We start from the raw sequence: 20413 nt of genomic DNA, 5'->3' as shown, positions 1-20413 counted from the left end.
TTCATACCATCGGATCACTGCCTCGCCTTCCATCAGATTGCCTGCATATCGGATCTTAACCTCCTCAGAGGTAAAGGACAGGCTCTCAATGGAGAACACATTCTCACATTGCCGGATAAAGGTTTCCACTTGCTCCGCCTTGCCCTGAAACTTAGAGGGTGGTGGCGCCTTTGGTTCTCGAGCTCTGGTGGAAGTAGAAGGGTGGGAGGTGGTCGGAGGTTGATACTGCTGGGACATCATTGCCAACAGATTCTTCTGTTGCTTCTCCAACTTCTTCTTAAGGTATTTCCGCCAATCTCTTCTGTTACCACCTTCTGGTTCCGGGTCTGAGCTGTCAGAATTATCCGAATCTCCTGGAGCGGGAGCGCGGGCTGCTGGAGGTGGAGGGTTCTGATTTCCGCCACTTCCTCCCTGTGCCTGAGCTGGAGGGGGAGCGGTGGCCGCAGCAGGAGGGGCCACAGGTGCTACTGGTGCCAGGTTGCTGGCCAGTGGTGAGGTTGCTGCTGGTTGAGCAGCCCCAAACATAGTAAACCTTCCTGGGTTCCTGGCTAGCGGACTAGGAGGTCCTCGGCCTGCACCTGAGAAGAACTCTCCTTCATAGTCAAAGGATCGGTCGGCTCCTCCAAGGAGTGGATGTGTTCCACCGAAGCGGCTAGGTGGTAAAGGTGAAGCCCCCACCGCTGGCTGCACAATAGGGATGACTCTCCTAGTAGATCGGACCGGAAATGCTGCAAAGGGGCTAGTCTTCCGCTGCATTGTCCTGGTAGCTGCTCTGGAAGAGGACCTGGAGACTGAAAGTGGTGCCGGAGTTGCTGGTCTACCCACCACCAACCTTCCTTCATCAAGAGCTCTCTGTATCTCGGCAACAAAATCTGGTGGAGTGGCCGGATTTGTCCACTCAATCTCCATGGCATCAACATCGGCATTCAGTTCATCTCTTTCTGCATACTTCCGGAGCTCTTCCTGAACAGAGTTGACTTCCGACCTCATGTACTCTAGAGCTTCTGCCATCAGAGCATTCTGTGCTGCCTGGCGCTCTTGTACAATGAGCAGTGCCTGACTGCCTCGGTTCAACTGACTCTGCAGGCTGTGCTGGAGGTAGGTCTGAAGCTCTGTGAAGAACTGTTGTAAGGGAACCTCATCGGTATCCTGCCAGGCAGGCTCACAGCCGGGAATATAGGCCTGTAGAGCGGTCCTGGGTTTCTTAACAAGCTGTGTCTGCCCGGTGGCATCAAGCTGGAGGGGCACCGGCTGCCATTCGATCTGAAGGGGTGCATCTGGGGCCGAGAGGGCGGACATTTTGTGTAGAGGAAGAATAATCTGAAGGTGACTTGAGCCTTAAAGATTATCTGTAACGGGGGTCCTTTCTAACAGAAATAGATTTGTATAGAATAGAGACGGCCGTGCAAGATAGACAATCAGGTTGCAGATTATTCAAAGATTCTATCGCTAGAACTCAATAATCTTTAAGGGCTCTGCTACCGATAAGAACTTGGTTTTTCTTTCTAATGAAGACTGGAGAGAACAGGACTGAAGGGCGAGAATGAACCTGAGTACTTATACTCCGAAGGCCTCTGTTCTCTGCTCCTAACTCCTTTACTAAGTTCCCGGTGGGCCTTCCCTCAGTACCGGAAACAATACCACCGCTACCCCGCTTTTCTCTAAGCGTCAGCAGGTGTTTCCGATACCCAAGGCAACCACCCTTAGTCAAAGCCTTTGTAACACCTGCAGCCTTGGTTGCCACACAACCGAGGACCTGCATGAATGAGCTGCCGCTCAGGTGTAAGCTTAATCATTGCTGTAGAGCTTTCGCTTATTGTAGACTTCCCTAGCATAGTCCCTGCCTTTCGGCGGTGTACAATGCTCTCAGGATATAGAGGATCACCGGGCAATCAGAGCTTCACTCTGGCCGGTCTTCTAGTCACTAGCGAGGCATAGACTCGTCAGTCATTGCTCCCATGAATAGATCCTCTCCCTAGTGCCCGGAATGTAGTTACTCTAACAGCTGGTAGCTAACCACACTGCCGGCACTTGCATGTCACCGTGCAACTGGCTTCTAACAATAACTCTCAGCATGTAACCGGGCCCTGTGTGTACTCATACACCAGACAGTTGAAATGGCTCCGTTACACACACTGAGGCACCAAATCGAGGCGCAAACAACTATGATCACCAGCATGCACTCGGCGATCCATCTTCTCCTCAACAAACAACCACAACCACAACCGCAGCAACCGCAGCAACCACAACAAAACCAACAACAGCAACAGCAGCAACAACAGCGAAAACCACAACAACCGCAGGGACAGAGAATGCCCCCTCCAGCGGTCCCCCAAACAGTTCCCCAAGCAGCGCCTCAGGCAGCTCCTCAGGCCCCCCAACCCGCACCCCCCCAACAAGCCCCTCCCCGTGGATGGAAAGCAGGCACCTGGGCCGCCGTGGCCTCGGCACCCGGCCCTGCTCAAGGAAATTTCCAGATTGTAGAGAGAAGAAAGAAGTCCGCAAAGCCAAAAGCGGACCCTCTCTTCAAGCCAGAATATACCAAAATCAACAGAGAAATCATTGTTGAAACCACTGCCCCATCCGACGTCAACCCCTCCGAGATCAGGACCCTGGTTAATGCAAGAATTCAGGACGAATCCTGCCACTTTATTTCAGCAAGGAGAACACCCAAGGACAACTTTATCCTGGAAACAAAGTTTGTAACCCCAGCAACAAAGGCAATGGAGTATGCCAAAGAAATTGAGGAGGCTCTCCTCACCCTACAAGTACCAGTCGCCACCATCCGGGCAAACTCCAAATGGTCAAAGTTCCTTATTCACGGAATCCCCACAACAGTCGGAGAAGGCGTCGAGGCAGGACAACTGGTAGCATCCGAAATTAGAAGCAATTATGGAGATAACTTCCAACTTGCCCAAGTTCCCCGCTGGATCTCCAGAGCAGAGACACGAATGGAGAAAACCCACTCATCAATGGTCATCGCGCTCCCAGGACAAGTCACAATGGAAACACTAGGAGTTAAGTTCCTATCCCTCTTTAACCGAAGCTGCCACATCGAGGCCTTCCTCCCAACCTTCCCAGACACCCAATGCGCGAAGTGCCTCGAATACGGTCACCGCCAGGAGAAATGCAAAAACAGTGGGAGATGCGGTCATTGTGCCGGAGATCATCTCACCAGCTTCCACCCATGCAATCAATGCCAGGGAGGATACAGATGCACCCACACCCCAATCAGATGTCTGAACTGTAAAGGAATCCATAAGGCCTCCGACCCAGCATGCCCCGAAAGAGTTAAACGCCGATTCCTCAACAATGGAAAGGAAAACGCCCCACCCGCTCAAGACCCACCGGCCGCACCCATCCAGGAGCCGCTTCCGGTAGTTCAAGTACCAGCCACCGCCCCAGCTGGAGCAACACCCGTTCCCGAAGACGACCAACACATGACAAATAATGCTTAGGCCTCGAACCACCGCGCTCGCACACCAACTCAATTGTGCACGGAGCGAACTTATCACCAAGGCGGCGGTAGAAGAAGCGGAATCAGACTCTAGTATCTATTTTCTATTACTACAAGAACCATGGACCTCAGCAGAGGGATACCCACCAGAATCAAATCTCTTTTACATTTTTACGGCTAGCAACACCAATACAAAATGTGCAACATACGTCCGCAAACATGCCAATCTCAAACCAAAACACCACTACACACACGATAATTTCATAGTATCGATTACGGTAGAAATCCAAACCAAAAAAACCCAAATCCTAAACATATACTCCCCAGGCCGAAGTGGCCCCTTCGCCCAAATAGCAAGTACAATCCAAACCCTTGATAACTGTCTAGTAATGGGAGACTTCAACTGCCACCATCAGATGTGGTACGGAGTGAATTCACATGAATACAGAAACAACATTCGAGCAGACCGGGTCAACGGCGCACGGTTAAAACGATGGATAACCCGACAGAAACTGACCCTCCTGAACGAACCAGGCGTCTTTACGCACTTCCCCAGAGACAGACGGAAAAGGCCCACGACCATCGACCTTGTATTTGTAAAAGGCCCAACACTCGACCACAACCTACGATGGAGTACTGAACCCTACGGAGCGGGCTCAGACCACGGGAGAACCTCCGTCCACTTACACCTGGAAAAACCACCTTTTGTACCAAGACGAATGTGGCAACAAACAGACTGGAAGCTATTGGAGAACCACATGTCAAACATCTCCATCCCTGCAGAGGCATGGGAGACCAAAGAACACACGGAACAAACTGTCGATTTCTTCCTAGAACTGGTTAGGTCAACAGTCAGCATAGTAACACCACTCTCGAAGGAGGGGGTAAGAGCCAACTCCTGGTGGTCAGATGAGATGAAACAGATGAAGGCAAGGGTAAACGCAGCAGAAAGGAAGGCGAGAATCACTAGGAAATCCAATCATGTGGAGGAACACCGGAAGGCTTGCAGAGAATGGACAGCCATGATCCGGAAAGCAAAAGCGGACCAGCGGGAAAAGACGATGAACGAGGCGAAAGGTAGTGAAGTCTGGAGAATCCTAAGCGCAGGAAAGAGACGAGACACAATCATACCAACCATACAAGGTGAAGAAACGTTTGCGGGGAAGTGTCAAGCTCTAAGAGCCCAACTCTTCCCCTCGAAACGGACGTCCCCCGACCATCCCCCCTTGAACATCAGACCCCCCTCTTTTGACCTTAGCAACACCTTCGACATAGTCACCCTCGAAGAACTTAACAAAGCAATCGACTCCTGCCCAGCGCACTCAGCGACCGGCCCGGATGGCATCCCTTATACCTTTATCAAAGCTATAGTCAAAGCAAATACAACTCTAATCCAAGACATGTTCTCCGCTATGCTCCGGCACGGTGTACATCCAGCGGAATGGAAAATAGCTAAGTGTATCCCGATCCCGAAACCCGGTAAAGCAAATTACCATGAAGCAAAAGCCTATCGGCCCATTTCCCTTCTACAATGTTTCAGCAAAATCCTGGAGAAGATAGTGGCCCAGAGACTCTGCACCGCTGGAGAAATCCTAGGCACACTCTCAGCAAACCAATTCGGAGGAAGACCAACCATCTCGGCAATCGACGCCCTCCTGAGAACCTTGACACCAATACAACAAAACCTACTACTAAAAAACAGTACCGGAATCGCCCGGCGAGATAGACCAGCGATCCTAACCAACGACATCCAAGGAGCATTTAATTGTGTCGATCACCTACTCCTCGCGGAAATCATGCACCAACAAAAATTCCCCACCTATTTGACAGAATGGTGCAAGGAATTCAACACCGGCAGAAAACTACAGTTCCAATTCAACCATGAGCTAGAGGAACCACAGCCCTATGATTCCGGAGTGCCGCAAGGTAGCCCCATGTCTCCAGTACTATTCATGATCTATGCCGGAGTAATTCTGGACCCAACTAGCAGCCCAAAAGAGATGGACACAACTTACATCGATGACGATGCGCTGGTGCAAATATCCAAAACACCAGGCTTTACAATCAAGAGAATGGAGGAACGAATGAGAGAAAGACTAATTAAAGCTGAGCCACTCCAAATCAAATACGACCCGGATAAATCCGATCTGATCTTCTTCCGGCCCACCACATCATCCACACAACAACCACGACTTCCAGTCAAAGTTAACAACATCGATATATACCCCAAGGAGAGGCTGAAATACGTAGGAGTCTGGATAGATCCAACCCTCTCCTTCCGGCCCCATATCGAAGCAGCAATCGCAAAAGGCCTAAAAGCCCTCCACCAAATCCGAAACACCGCCCGCCTGCCAGGGATAACAGTCAAGACAGTTCATCACCTAATAACACAGGGCTTCCTTCCAAGCCTGCTCTACGGATCTGAGGCCTGGTGGACTGGCGCAGACCACATCATTAGATCGCTAGAACCACTATACAACGAAGCTGCCCGGATCATCACGGGCCTACCTCGATGGACCAAGAGAGCTAAACTCCTCCGAGAAGCAGGACTACCCCCCCTAGAACACCTCCTAACATATCGCTCAAGAAAGTACGGAACCAGAATACTCTGCACCGAGGCAACCCACCCTAACAATGAATCCCTAATCGAGCTCCTCCCATACAGAGAAGCAAACATCAAAGGGACAGGTCTGCACCGAATCGCTTCCCTCCTACTCCCATATCAAACCCCCGGAAATGCGAGAGACAAGTGGAATCAAAACAAGCTACTACGCGACCACCTGTTGGAAGAATGGAATACACAACCAATACCGGACTACCATCATCGGGGGGATCTCCGCCCCCCTTCCAAGATTGCGAAACTCACCCTAACGGAAGCGAAAAAAGTTTTTCGAATCCAGTGCCAAACTACCCGAATCGATAAACACGCGGTATATACAGACCCCGAACCATGCCAGTGTGGTATGGAAAACTCAGCGAAACACACACTTATGGAATGCCCAGCGTGGGCTCGAATCCGCGCCCCCCTGATAGAAAAGATCCCCGGAGCGATGACCTGGGAAAACTGGATGTTTACAAACTTGAAAACGGACCTTATCTTACAATTTGCAAAAAACTCTCAACTCTCGAAGTGGTACGAGTCGGCGGAAGCGGAGGTGGACCTAGAAGAGGGGATGGAAGAAAATGATTAGGGACGGGATTAGGAAAGGGTGGTTTCCTTTGTACCTTTTACTTTGTTTTGATGGATCCAGCGCCCGAGTTCGCTGAGATATGTTATTTCTCCTTGTCGTTGGGTTTTCTGGTTGAGTGTCGTTCCGGGATTTCCTTGTTATTGTTTGTGTTCGCTCGTGTTCGCTTTTGTTCTTGTTTGTTCGCGTTCGTTGCTTTTCTTTTCTTTTCTTTTCTTTTCTGTTCTGTTCGGTTTGTGTTTTAGGCGGTTGGTTCGGCGTGCGATAAGTCTTGTACTTCAAAGCAATATAAGTTTCTTCTTCTTCTTCTGTATTCTACCCGCTCGCCTCTGGCTCGCGGTAGGATTTCTTCCCCCCGAGATGGAGTTATACTGATTCTCGAATTGCTTCGGTCCCTGAACTTCCCTCGCTCGACACCCCCCATTCTTTGCTCGTTCGGTGCCCTCACGGGTCGCGTCCACCGTTCACCCCTCGCCAAACCAGCGGCTACTCTCGAAAGCCGCCTTCGCCCCTCCTTACTTTCACTCATCGCACGAGTGATCCCACACGTTGGGTACGCACACTGTCAGTAATCTCCAGTCAGCGAGAACCTACTGCCAAAGCGCTCGACAGCCCGCGAAGTTAGCGACCTCTCGGTCGCGAAACTATCGTCAAATTTTTTACCCGAGGTCCCGTGACCTTACCCCTCTTTATCGGCCTTAACCAGGCAACCCTTTTTACCCGAGGCGGCCCGCTCCCCTCACCTCAACCCAACCGGTCTCCGAGACCACCCTCAACACAATACGGTCGGCACTTTCGATTGCGACCCCCATACATACTGAGCCTTCGGCTCAACCCCCTTTTTGCATGTCCCCTCCAGAGGACACCACTTCAAACACGACTCGGGCACAGTCTTTAGCCGTTGCTCCAGGGACCGACGACCCCACCCACTCCTTACTTGACCTACCGGTCACCACTCTTTACTTCCTCGCTGTTTGACAAGCAGATGCTCGAGGACCAATACTCAACCCACCCCCCCTCGCTTTCACCCCTGACGCTGTTGCGGTTGGCTTTTCCTGCCTTCGTGCGCGTGGTTTCCCAGTCCTGTTAAGGTTCGTCCACAGATATGACACCGGGAACGTTGGTAATGATATCGTTTCGATTGAACACTACGTATAGGATTGTGCTCGCTAATGTAGTTGACGGAGAAGTTTGGGGTTTTATTCTTACTACGGGGAGGTTTCTTTGTTGTCGCTTAGATTCTGCTTACCTGTACCACTTGTTATTTGCGCCCTCTTCGTGCGCTGTTTTGTTTTATTATGTACGCGGTTCTTGTAGCTGCGGTAGTTAGTTTTGTACTTCGTTTTTGCTTTCGGGTTAGTCGGTGGAGGTTGTAGTCGGGTAGTTAGGTGTGCGATAAGCTTCGGCTTCTATGCAATATAAGATTCTCTCTCTCTCTCTCTGTATTCTACTTGCTCGCCTCCAGCTCGCAAATACTCCCTGACAATTAACCTCGCTTCAAAAACACTTTTATTTTACCCCCCTCGGTTTACCCTGGTATACCATACCAGGTTGAGCCACTCCGCCCCCGATCGTACGGTCGCGTTTGTTGTTCCTAGCGAAAGAAACACCACGAAAACTGGCTTCTAGCGAAGAATTCTCCAGCCTTGACCTCCCGAAAGGAAGGAAAAGAAACCTTTCCGAAACGTCACCCTACGCCGCCAGGAGAACTGGACATTCAATCATGTCGCAGCAAGCTTCGCTCCAGTCCTTTTTCACCCAGTCTTCCCAGCAAGGGACAGCCCCCTCGCAGACCAGGAACACTCAGGTTCCCGACCCAACCCCATCCGGAGCTCAAGAACAGGAATTCTCCTCGACCTTTGCAACAAGTTCCGACTACAACGACCCCTACCAACCGAGAATCGACTACCTCTACCCGAGCATTGTCCCCCAGGATACTCACACTCAGACGGACCTGAACTATATTACCTGGGCCATCAGACATGCCACCAGCCGAATCTGCCCACCCACCGACAGGATTGAAATCCTCGAAGAGCAAACGACCACACTCCGGAGAACAGTGGATACACTGAGGCATCAAATCGAGGCGCAGACAACTATGATCACCAGTATGCACTCGGCGATCCATCTTCTCCTCAACAAACAACCACAACCGCAGCAACCGCAACAACCACAACAAAACCAACAACAGCATCAACAGCAACAACAGCGAAAACAACAACCGCAGGGACAGAGAATGCCCCCTCCAGCGGTCCCTCAAACAAATCCCCAAGCAGCGCCTCAGGCAGCCCCTCAGGCCCCCCCACCCGCACCCCCCCAACAAGCCCCACTCCGTGGATGGAAAGCAAGCACCTGAGCCGCCATGGCCTCGGCACCCGGTCCTGCTCAAGGAAGTTTCCAGGTTGTTGAGAAAAGAAAGAAGTCCGCAAAGCCAAAAGCGGACCCCCTCTTCAAGCCAGAATATACCAAAATCAACAGAAAAATCATTGTTGAAACCACTGCTCCATCCGACGTCAATCCCTCCGAGATCAGGACCCTAGTCAATGCAAGAATTCAGGACGAATCCTGCCACTTCATCTCAGCAAGGAGAACACCCAAGGATAATTTTATCCTGGAAACTAAGTTTGTCACCCCAGCAACAAAGGCAATGGAATACGCCAAAGAAATTGAGGAGGCTCTCCTCACCCTACAAGTACCAGTCGCCATCATCCGAGCAAACTCCAAATGGTCAAAGTTCCTTATTCACGGAATCCCCACAATGGTCGGAGAAGGCGCCGAGGCAGGACAACTGGTAGCATCCGAAATTAGAAGCAACTATGGAGAGAACTTCCAACTTGCCCAGATTCCCCGCTGGATCTCCAGAGCAGAGACACGAATGGAGAAAACCCACTCATCAATGGTCATCGCGCTCCCAGGACAAGTTACAATGGAAACATTAGGAGTTAAGTTCCTATCCCTCTTTAACCGAAGCTGCCACATCGAGGCCTTCCTCCCAACCTTCCCAGACACCCAGTGCGCGAAGTGCCTCGAATACGGTCACCGCCAGGAGAAATGCAAAAACAATGGGAGATGCGGTCATTGTGCCGGAGATCACCTCACCAGCTTCCACCCATGCAATCAATGCCAGGGAGGATATAGATGCACCCACACCCCAATCAGATGTCTGAACTGTAAAGGAATCCATAAGGCCTCCGACCCAGCATGCCCCGAGAGAGTCAAACGCCGATTTCTCAACAAAGGAAAGGAAAACGCCCCACCCGCTCAAGACCCACCGGCCGCACCCGTTCAAGAGTTGCTTCCGATAGTTCAAGTACCAGCCACCGCCCCAGTCGGAGCCACACCCGTTCCCGAAGATGACCAACCCATGACAAATAATGCCTAGGCCCCGAACAACCGCGCTCGCACACCAACTCAATTGTGCACGGAGCGAACTTGTTACCAAGGCGGCGGTAGAAGAAGCGGAAACAGACGCTAGTATTTATTTCCTATTACTACAAGAACCATGGACCTCAGCAGAGGGATACCCACCAGAATCAAATCTCTTTTATATTTTTACGGCCAGCAACACCAATACAAAATGTGCAACATACGTCCGCAAACATGCCAATCTCAAACCAAAACACCACTACACACACGATAATTTTATAGTATCGATCACGGTAGAAATCCAAACCAAAAAAACCCAAATCCTAAACATATACTCCCCAGGCCGAAGTGGCCCCTTCGCTCAAATAGCAAGTACAATCCAAACCCTTGATAACTGTCTAGTAATGGGAGACTTCAACTGCCACCATCAAATGTGGTACGGAGTAAATTCACATGAATACAGAAACAACATTCGAGCAGACCGCGTCAATGGCGCACGGTTAAAACGATGGATAACCCGACAGAAACTGACCCTCCTGAACGAACCAGGCGTCTTTACGCACTTCCCCAGAGACAGAGGGAAAAGGCCCACAACCATCGACCTTGCATTTGTAAAAGGCCCAACACTCGACCACAACCTACGATGGAGTACTGAACCCTACGGAGCGGGCTCAGACCACGGGAGAACCTCCGTCCACTTACACCTGGAAAAACCACCTTTTGTACCAAGACGAATGTGGCGACAAACAGACTGGAAGCTATTGGAGAACCACATGTCAAACATCTCCATCCCTGCAGAGGCATGGGAAACCAAGGAACACACGGAACAAACTGTCGATTTCTTCCTAGAACTGGTCAGGTCAACAGTCAGCATAGTAACACCACTCTCGAAGGAGGGGGTAAGAGCCAACTCCTGGTGGTCAGATGAGATGAAACAGATGAAGGCAAGGGTAAACGCAGCAGAAAGGAAGGCGAGAAACACAAGGAAATCCAATCACGTGGAGGACCACCGGAAGGCTTGCAGAGAATGGACAGTCATGATCCGGAAAGCAAAAGCGGACCAGCGGGAAAAGACGATGAACGAGGCGAAGGGTAGTGAAGTCTGGAGAATCCTAAGCGCAGGAAAGAGACGAGACACAATCATACCAACCATACAAGGTGAAGAAACGTTCGCGGGGAAGTGTCAAGCTCTAAGAGCCCAACTTTTCCCCTCGAAACGGACGTCCCCCGACCATCCCCCTTTGAAAATTAGACCCCCCTCTTTTGACCTTAGCAACACCTTCGACATAGTCATCCCCGAAGAACTTAACAAAGCAATCGACTCCTGCCCAGCGCACTCGGCGACCGGCCCGGATGGCATCCCTTATACCTTTATTAAAGCAATAGTCAAAGCAAATACAACTCTAATCCAAGACATGTTCTCCGCTATGCTCCGGCACGGCGTACATCCAGCGGAATGGAAAATAGCTAAGTGTATCCCGATCCCGAAACCCGGTAAAGCAAATTATCATGAAGCGAAAGCCTACCGGCCCATTTCCCTTCTACAATGTTTCAGCAAAATCCTGGAGAAGATAGTGGCCCAGAGACTCTGCACCGCTGGAGAAATCCTAGGCACACTCTCAGCAAACCAATTCGGAGGAAGACCAACCATCTCGGCAATCAATGCCCTCCTGAGAACCTTGACACCAATACAACAAAACCTACTACTAAAAAACAGCACCGGAATCGCCCGGCGAGACAGACCAGCGATCCTAACTAACGACATCCAAGGAGCATTCAATTGTGTCGACCACCTACTCCTCGTGGAAATCATGCATCAACAAAAATTCCCCACCTATCTGACAGAATGGTGCAAGGAATTTAATACCGGCAGAAAACTACAGTTCCAATTCAACCATGAACTAGAGGAACCACAGCCCTATGATTCCGGAGTGCTGCAAGGTAGCCCCATGTCTCCGGTACTATTTATGATTTATGCCGGAGTAATTCTGGACCCAACTAGCAGCCCAAAAGAGATGGACACAACTTACATCGATGACGATGCGCTGGTGCAAATATCCAAAACACCAGGCTTTACAATCAAGAGAATGGAGGAACGAATGAGAGAAAGACTAATTAAAGCTGAGCCACTCCAAATCAAATACGACCCGGATAAATCCGATCTGATCTTCTTCCGGCCCACCACATCATCCACACAACAACCACGACTTCCGGTCAAAATTAACAATATCAATATACACCCCAAGGAAAGGCTGAAATAAGTAGGAGTCTGGATAGATCCGACCCTCTCCTTCCGGCCCCATATCGAAGCAGCAATCGCAAAAGGCCTAAAAGCCCTCCACCAAATCCGAAACACCGCCCGCCTGCCAGGGATAACAGTCAAGACAGTTCATCACCTAATAACACAGGGCTTCCTTCCAGGCCTGCTCTACGGATCTGAGGCCTGGTGGACTGGCGCAGACCACATCATTAGATCGCTAGAACCACTATACAACGAAGCTGCCCGGATCATCACGGGCCTACCTCGATGGACCAAGAGAGCTAAACTCCTCCGAGAAGCAGGACTACCCCCCCTAGAACACCTCCTAACATATCGCTCAAGAAAGTACGGAACCAGAATACTCTGCACCGAGGCAACCCACCCTAACAATGAATCCCTAATCGAGCTCCTCCCATACAGAGAAGCAAACATCAAAGGGACAGGTCTGCACCGAATCGCTTCCCTCCTACTCCCATATCAAACCCCCGGAAATGCGAGAGACAAGTGGAATCAAAACAAGCTACTACGCGACCACCTGTTGGAAGAATGGAATACACAACCAATACCGGACTACCATCACCGGGGGGAGTTCCGCCCCCCTCCCAAGATTGCGAAACTCACCCTAACGGAGGCAAAAAAAGTTTTTCGAATCCGGTGCCAAACTACCCGAATCGATAAACACGCGGTATATACAGACCCCGAACCATGCCAGTGTGGTATGGAAAACTCAGCGAAACACACACTTATGGAATGCCCAGCGTGGGCTCGAATCCGTGCCCCCCTGATAGAAAAGATCCCCGGAGCGATGACCTGGGAAAACTGGATGTTTACAAACTTGAAAACGGACCTTATCTTACAATTTGCAAAAAACTCTCAACTCTCGAAGTGGTACGAGTCGGCGGAAGCGGAGGTGGATCTAGAAGAGGGGATGGAAGAAAATGATTAGGGACGGGATTAGGAAAGGGCGGTTTCCTTTTACCTTTTTAACTTTGGTTTTACTTTGTTTTGATGGATCCAGCGCCCGAGTTCGCTGAGGTATGTTATTTCTCCTTGTCGTTGGGTTGTTTCTGGTTGAGTGTCGTTCTGGAATTTCCTTATTCTAAAATGTTGATGTTCGTTCGTGTTCGCTTTTGTTTTTGTTTGTTTGTTCGCGTTTGTTGTTTTCTTTCCTTTCGTTCTTTTGTTTGGTTCGTGTTTTAGGCGGTCGGGTCGGCGTGCGATAAGTCTTGTACTTCAAAGCAATATAAGTTTCTTCTTCTTCTTCTATATTCTACTTGCTCGCTAAGGCTCGCAAAGAACTCCCTGATATCAAACCTCGCTTCAAAACACTTTATTTTTTATTCCCTTCGGTTTACCGTGGTATACCATACCAGGTTGAGCCACTTCGTCCCCGATCGTACGGTCGCGTTTTGTTGTTCCAAGCGAAAGAAAACCTACGAAAACTGGCTTCTAGCGAAGAATTCTCCAGCCTTGACCTCCCAAAGGGAAGGAAAAGAAACCTCTCCGAAACATCACTTTACGCCGCCAGAAGAACTGGACACTCAGTCATGTCGCAGCAAGCTTCGCTCCAGTCCTTTTTCACCCAGTCTTCCCAACAAGGGACAGCCCCCTCGCAGAACAGGAACACTCAGGTTCCCGACCCTACCCCATCCGGAGCGCAAGAACAGGAATTCTCCTCGACCTTTGCAACAGAATCCGACTACAACGACCCCTACCAGCCGAGAGTTGACTACCTCTACCCGAGCATTGTCCCCCAGGACACCCACACCCAGACGGACCTGAACTACATCACCTGGGCCATTAGACATGCCACCAGCCGGATCTGCCCACCCTCCGACAGGATTGAAATCCTCGAAGAGCAAACGACTACTCTCCGGAGAACAGTGGATACACTGAAACATCAGATCGAGGCGCAGACAAACATGATCACCAATATGCATTCGGCGATCCACGCGCTCCTCAACAAACAACCACAACCGCAGCAACCGCAGCAACCGCAACAACCGCAACAACAGCATCAACAGCAACAACAGCAACAGCAACAGCAGCGAAAACCACAGCAACCGCAAGGACAGAGAATTCCCCTCCAGCGGTCCCACAAACAGCTCCCCAAGCAGCGCCACAGGCAGCTCCTCAGGCCCCCCCACCCGCACCCCCCCAACAAGCCCCACCTCGTGGATGGAAGGCAGGCACCTGGGCCGCCGTGGCCTCGGCACCCGGTCCTGCCCAAGGTAACTTCCAGGTCATCGAGAGGAAAAAGAAGTCCGCAAAGCCAAAAGCGGATCCCCTCTTCAAACCAGAGTACACCAGGATCAACAGGGAGATCATCGTGGAAACTACTGCCCCATCCGACGTTAACCCCTCCGAGATCAGAACCCTCGTCAATGCAAGAATCCAAGACGAGTCCTGCCATTTCATTTCGGCAAGAAGAACACCCAAGGACAACTTCATCCTGGAAACAAAATTCGTTACCCCTGCAACAAAGGCAATGGAATATGCCAAAGAAATTGAGGAGGCCCTCCTCACCCTACAGGTACCAGTCGCTGTCATCCGCGCAAACTCCAAATGGTCAAAGTTTCTCCTCCATGGAATCCCCACAACGGTCGGGGAGGGCTTTGAGGCGGGACAACTAGTAGCATCAGAAATCAGAAGCAACTATGGAGAGAACTTCCAACTTGCCCAGGTTCCCCGCTGGATATCCAGGGCAGAAACTCGAATGGAGAAAACCCACTCATCAATGGTCATCGCGCTCCCAGGACAAATCACAATGGAAACACTAGGAGTTAAATTCCTATCTCTCTTCAACCGAAGCTGCCATATCGAGGCCTTCCTCCCAACCTTCCCGGATACCCAGTGTGCGAAGTGCCTCGAATACGGCCACCGCCAGGAGAAATGTAAGAACAATGGGAAATGCGGCCACTGCGCCGGAGATCACCTCACCAGTTTCCACCCATGCAATCAATGCCAGGGAGGATATAGATGCACCCACACCCCAATCAGATGTCTGAACTGTAAAGGAATCCATAAGGCCTCCGACCCAGCATGCCCCGAGAGAGCCAAACGCCGATTCCTCAACAAAGGAAAGGAAAACGCCCCACCCGCTCAAGACCCACCGGCCGCACCCGTTCAAGAGTTGCTTCCGATAGTTCAAGTACCAGCCACCGCCCCAGTCGGAGCCACACCCGTTCCCGAAGATGACCAACCCATGACAAATAATGCCTAGGCCCCGAACAACCGCGCTCGCACACCAACTCAATTGTGCACGGAGCGAACTTGTTACCAAGGCGGCGGTAGAAGAAGCGGAAACAGACGCTAGTATTTATTTCCTATTACTACAAGAACCATGGACCTCAGCAGAGGGATACCCACCAGAATCAAATCTCTTTTATATTTTTACGGCCAGCAACACCAATACAAAATGTGCAACATACGTCCGCAAACATGCCAATCTCAAACCAAAACACCACTACACACACGATAATTTTATAGTATCGATCACGGTAGAAATCCAAACCAAAAAAACCCAAATCCTAAACATATACTCCCCAGGCCGAAGTGGCCCCTTCGCTCAAATAGCAAGTACAATCCAAACCCTTGATAACTGTCTAGTAATGGGAGACTTCAACTGCCACCATCAAATGTGGTACGGAGTAAATTCACATGAATACAGAAACAACATTCGAGCAGACCGCGTCAATGGCGCACGGTTAAAACGATGGATAACCCGACAGAAACTGACCCTCCTGAACGAACCAGGCGTCTTTACGCACTTCCCCAGAGACAGAGGGAAAAGGCCCACAACCATCGACCTTGCATTTGTAAAAGGCCCAACACTCGACCACAACCTACGATGGAGTACTGAACCCTACGGAGCGGGCTCAGACCACGGGAGAACCTCCGTCCACTTACACCTGGAAAAACCACCTTTTGTACCAAGACGAATGTGGCGACAAACAGACTGGAAGCTATTGGAGAACCACATGTCAAACATCTCCATCCCTGCAGAGGCATGGGAAACCAAGGAACACACGGAACAAACTGTCGATTTCTTCCTAGAACTGGTCAGGTCAACAGTCAGCATAGTAACACCACTCTCGAAGGAGGGGGTAAGAGCCAACTCCTGGTGGTCAGATGAGATGAAACAGATGAAGGCAAGGGTAAACGCAGCAGAAAGGAAGGCGAGAAACACAAGGAAATCCAATCACGTGGAGGACCACCGGAAGGCTTGCAGAGAATGGACAGTCATGATCCGGAAAGCAAAAGCGGACCAGCGGGAAAAGACGATGAACGAGGCGAAGGGTAGTGAAGTCTGGAGAATCCTAAGCGCAGGAAAGAGACGAGACACAATCATACCAACCATACAAGGTGAAGAAACGTTCGCGGGGAAGTGTCAAGCTCTAAGAGCCCAACTTTTCCCCTCGAAACGGACGTCCCCCGACCATCCCCCTTTGAAAATTAGACCCCCCTCTTTTGACCTTAGCAACACCTTCGACATAGTCATCCCCGAAGAACTTAACAAAGCAATCGACTCCTGCCCAGCGCACTCGGCGACCGGCCCGGATGGCATCCCTTATACCTTTATTAAAGCAATAGTCAAAGCAAATACAACTCTAATCCAAGACATGTTCTCCGCTATGCTCCGGCACGGCGTACACCCAGCGGAATGGAAAGTAGCTAAGTGTATCCCGATCCTGAAACCCGGTAAAGCAAATTATTATGAAGCAAAAGCCTACCGGCCCATTTCCCTTCTACAATGCTTTAGCAAAATCCTGGAGAAGATAGTGGCCCAAAGACTCTGCACCGCTGGAGAAATCCTAGGCACACTCTCAGCAAACCAATTCGGAGGAAGACCAACCATCTCGGCAATCGACGCCCTCCTGAGAACCTTGACACCAATACAACAAAACCTACTACTGAAAAACAGCACCGGAATCGCCCGGCGAGATAGACCAGCGATCCTAACCAACGACATCCAAGGAGCATTCAATTGTGTCGACCACCTACTCCTCGTGGAAATCATGCATCAACAAAAATTCCCCACCTATCTGACAGAATGGTGCAAGGAATTTAATACCGGCAGAAAACTACAGTTCCAATTCAACCATGAACTAGAGGAACCACAGCCCTATGATTCCGGAGTGCTGCAAGGTAGCCCCATGTCTCCGGTACTATTTATGATTTATGCCGGAGTAATTCTGGACCCAACTAGCAGCCCAAAAGAGATGGACACAACTTACATCGATGACGATGCGCTGGTGCAAATATCCAAAACACCAGGTTTTACAATCAAGAGAATGGAGGAACGAATGAGAGAAAGACTAATTAAAGCTGAGCCACTCCAAATTAAATACGACCCGGATAAATCCGATCTGATCTTCTTCCGGCCCACTACATCATCCACACAACAACCACGACTTCCAGTCAAAGTTAATAACATCAATATATATCCCAAGGAGAGGCTGAAATATGTAGGAGTCTGGATAGATCCGACCCTCTCCTTCCGGCCCCATATCGAAGCAGCAATCGCAAAAGGCCTAAAAGCCCTCCACCAAATCACAAACACCGCCCGTCTGCCAGGGATAACAGTCAAGACAGTTCATCACCTAATAACACAAGGCTTCCTTCCAAGCCTACTCTACGGATCTGAGGCTTGGTGGACTGGTGCAGACCACATCATTAGATCGCTCGAACCACTATACAACGAAGCTGCCCGGATCATCACGGGCCTACCTCGATGGACAAAGAGAGCTAAACTCCTCCGAGAAGCAGGACTACCCCCCCTAGAACACCTCCTAACATATCGCTCAAGAAAGTACGGAACCAGAATACTCTGCACCGAGGCAACCCACCCCAACAATGAGTCCCTGATCGAGCTCCTTCCATACAGAGAAGCAAACATCAAAGGGACAGGTCTACACCGAATCGCCTCCCTTCTACTCCCATATCAAACCCCCGGAAATGCGAGAGACAAGTGGAATCAAAACAAACTACTACGCGACCACCTGTTGGAAGAATGGAATACACAACCAACACCGGACTACCATCACCGGGGGGATTTCCGCCCCCCTCCCAAGATTGCGAAACTCACCCTAACGGAAGCGAAGAAAGTTTTTCGAATCCGGTGCCAAACTACCCGAATCGATAAACACGCGGTATATACAGACCCCGAACCATGCCAGTGTGGTATGGAAAACTCAGCGAAACACACACTTATGGAATGCCCAGCGTGGGCTCGAATTCGCGCCCCTTTGATAGAAAAGATCCCCGGAGCGATGACCTGGGAGAACTGGATGTTTACAAACTTGAAAACGGACCTTATCTTACAATTTGCAAAAAATTCTCAACTCTCGAAGTGGTACGAGTCGGCGGAAGCGGAGGTGGACCTAGAAGAGGGGATGGAAGGAAATGATTAGGGACGGGATTAGGAAGGGTGGTTTCCTTTTACCTTTTTAACTTTGGTTTTAATTTGTTTTGATGGATCCAGCGCCCGAGTTCGCTGAGATATGTTATTTCTCCTTGTCGATAGGTTGTTTCTGGTTGAATGTCGTTCTGGAATTTCCTTACCTTTGTTTGTGTTCGATCGTGTTCGCTTTTGTTCTTGTTTGTTTGTTTGCGTTTGTTGTTTCTTTTCCTTTTGTCCTGTTGTTCGGTTTGTGTTTTAGGCGGTTGGGTCGGCGTGCGATAAGTCTTGTACTTCAAAGCAATATAAGTTTCTTCTTCTTCTATATTTTACTCTACAAATATTATTCTTGTTCTACGCTACGTCATAGGGTTCAGTTTGATTGTCAGATCAAACGGAGCCACCCCATAGTCCATAGTTACGAATATCTTCTACTACGTTCTTGTCTCGGTTGTATTCCTTGGCATCATAGTTTCTTGCCCATAGACGCACGTTATATTGTGAAGGCAAATATTCGCATTGTGTAATATAACAACCACAGGATATTGAAGGCCGATAGAAGACAGAAGGGCTTTCTGTTACCTTGAGAAGTCCAGAGCCATGAACATCTGTAGCACTTCTTTGAAGCATCACACAATAATGATCCGGACTTTAGACATTCCTTTATCCTAAAGTTGTTCACCTCTAGTTATTGCTGTCCACTGAAAGGGAGATATCAGATGCTCACTGTTACCGTATGTTGGATCTCCATAGATTTGAAGACTTGTACCGTCAAGTACATGTACATATCTCTCTAATATTTCAGCCATTTTACTCTCTTGCTAAACAGCTGCATCGTGCTTGCTTCCTTCAACTGACTCATATAAATGTATCATTATACTATCATGTATGACAATAGCCTGATATTTCAGAGTGTGACAAGGCTTCCACTTATTATACGCAGACTCCTGCCCGTAAATTGGTCTTGTAACCTTTCGGAGTTTACCATCAACAAAAACAAAACATTTATCTAGAAGTGCCCCACGGCTCTGATTTGCTAAAACAAAAGAATATAGTTTTGCTGGAGTAAGACGTTGTTCATCAAAACCAAGAATGTGTTTCCAAGTATTGTGAATGAACTGTAAAAGTGTATTCACAGTCCGAGAGACTCTCTCTGGCTTCCATCTGAACTTGAGAGGTAAATCAGATAATCGATTGGGCCAAGCTAGCTGTGCCAATAACATGCACAGAGCTGTGATTTTGTCTTCAAAAATCAGATTGTTACTGTGTACTCTTTCAGGTATTCGCAAGCACCCAGCCAGCTGATGTATTTCATCCTGAGAGAATCTAAACTAGGTCTTCCTAGCCTTACCCTGTAAAGTATCAAGATCAATGGTTTTCCCTTCCCGCTGTTGGCTTCTTTTCATGGATCGATTAGTGAATACACTGGGTTACGAGGAGTTGGATTACTCAGAAGGGTTCTATTGGGTTCTACTGGGTTCTGTTGATTGTTAATGTATGAGTCACTTTGGATTTGTCATAGCTAAGATTTCCTTGGGTATATTAGGGGACTTCGTTCTCATTTCTTGTTCTTTTCCTTTTCTTTCTTTCTTTACGCAACGTCTTCTGTACCTACCCTGTCTATTACTATATAATATTCTCTTCCTCTTCTTTACTCGAGAAGACCACCGCTTCACTGCCTCCTTGTCCCGTTGACCCTTGTCGACGCTAGAGTCCCTTAGGACCCTATTGCGAGTTCCCAG

Source organism: Morchella sextelata (genome assembly GCF_020137385.1).
Source record: "Morchella sextelata strain SCLS chromosome Unknown scls_20, whole genome shotgun sequence".
NCBI classification, from domain to species: domain Eukaryota; kingdom Fungi; phylum Ascomycota; class Pezizomycetes; order Pezizales; family Morchellaceae; genus Morchella; species Morchella sextelata.
This window is presented reverse-complemented; position numbering follows the sequence as displayed.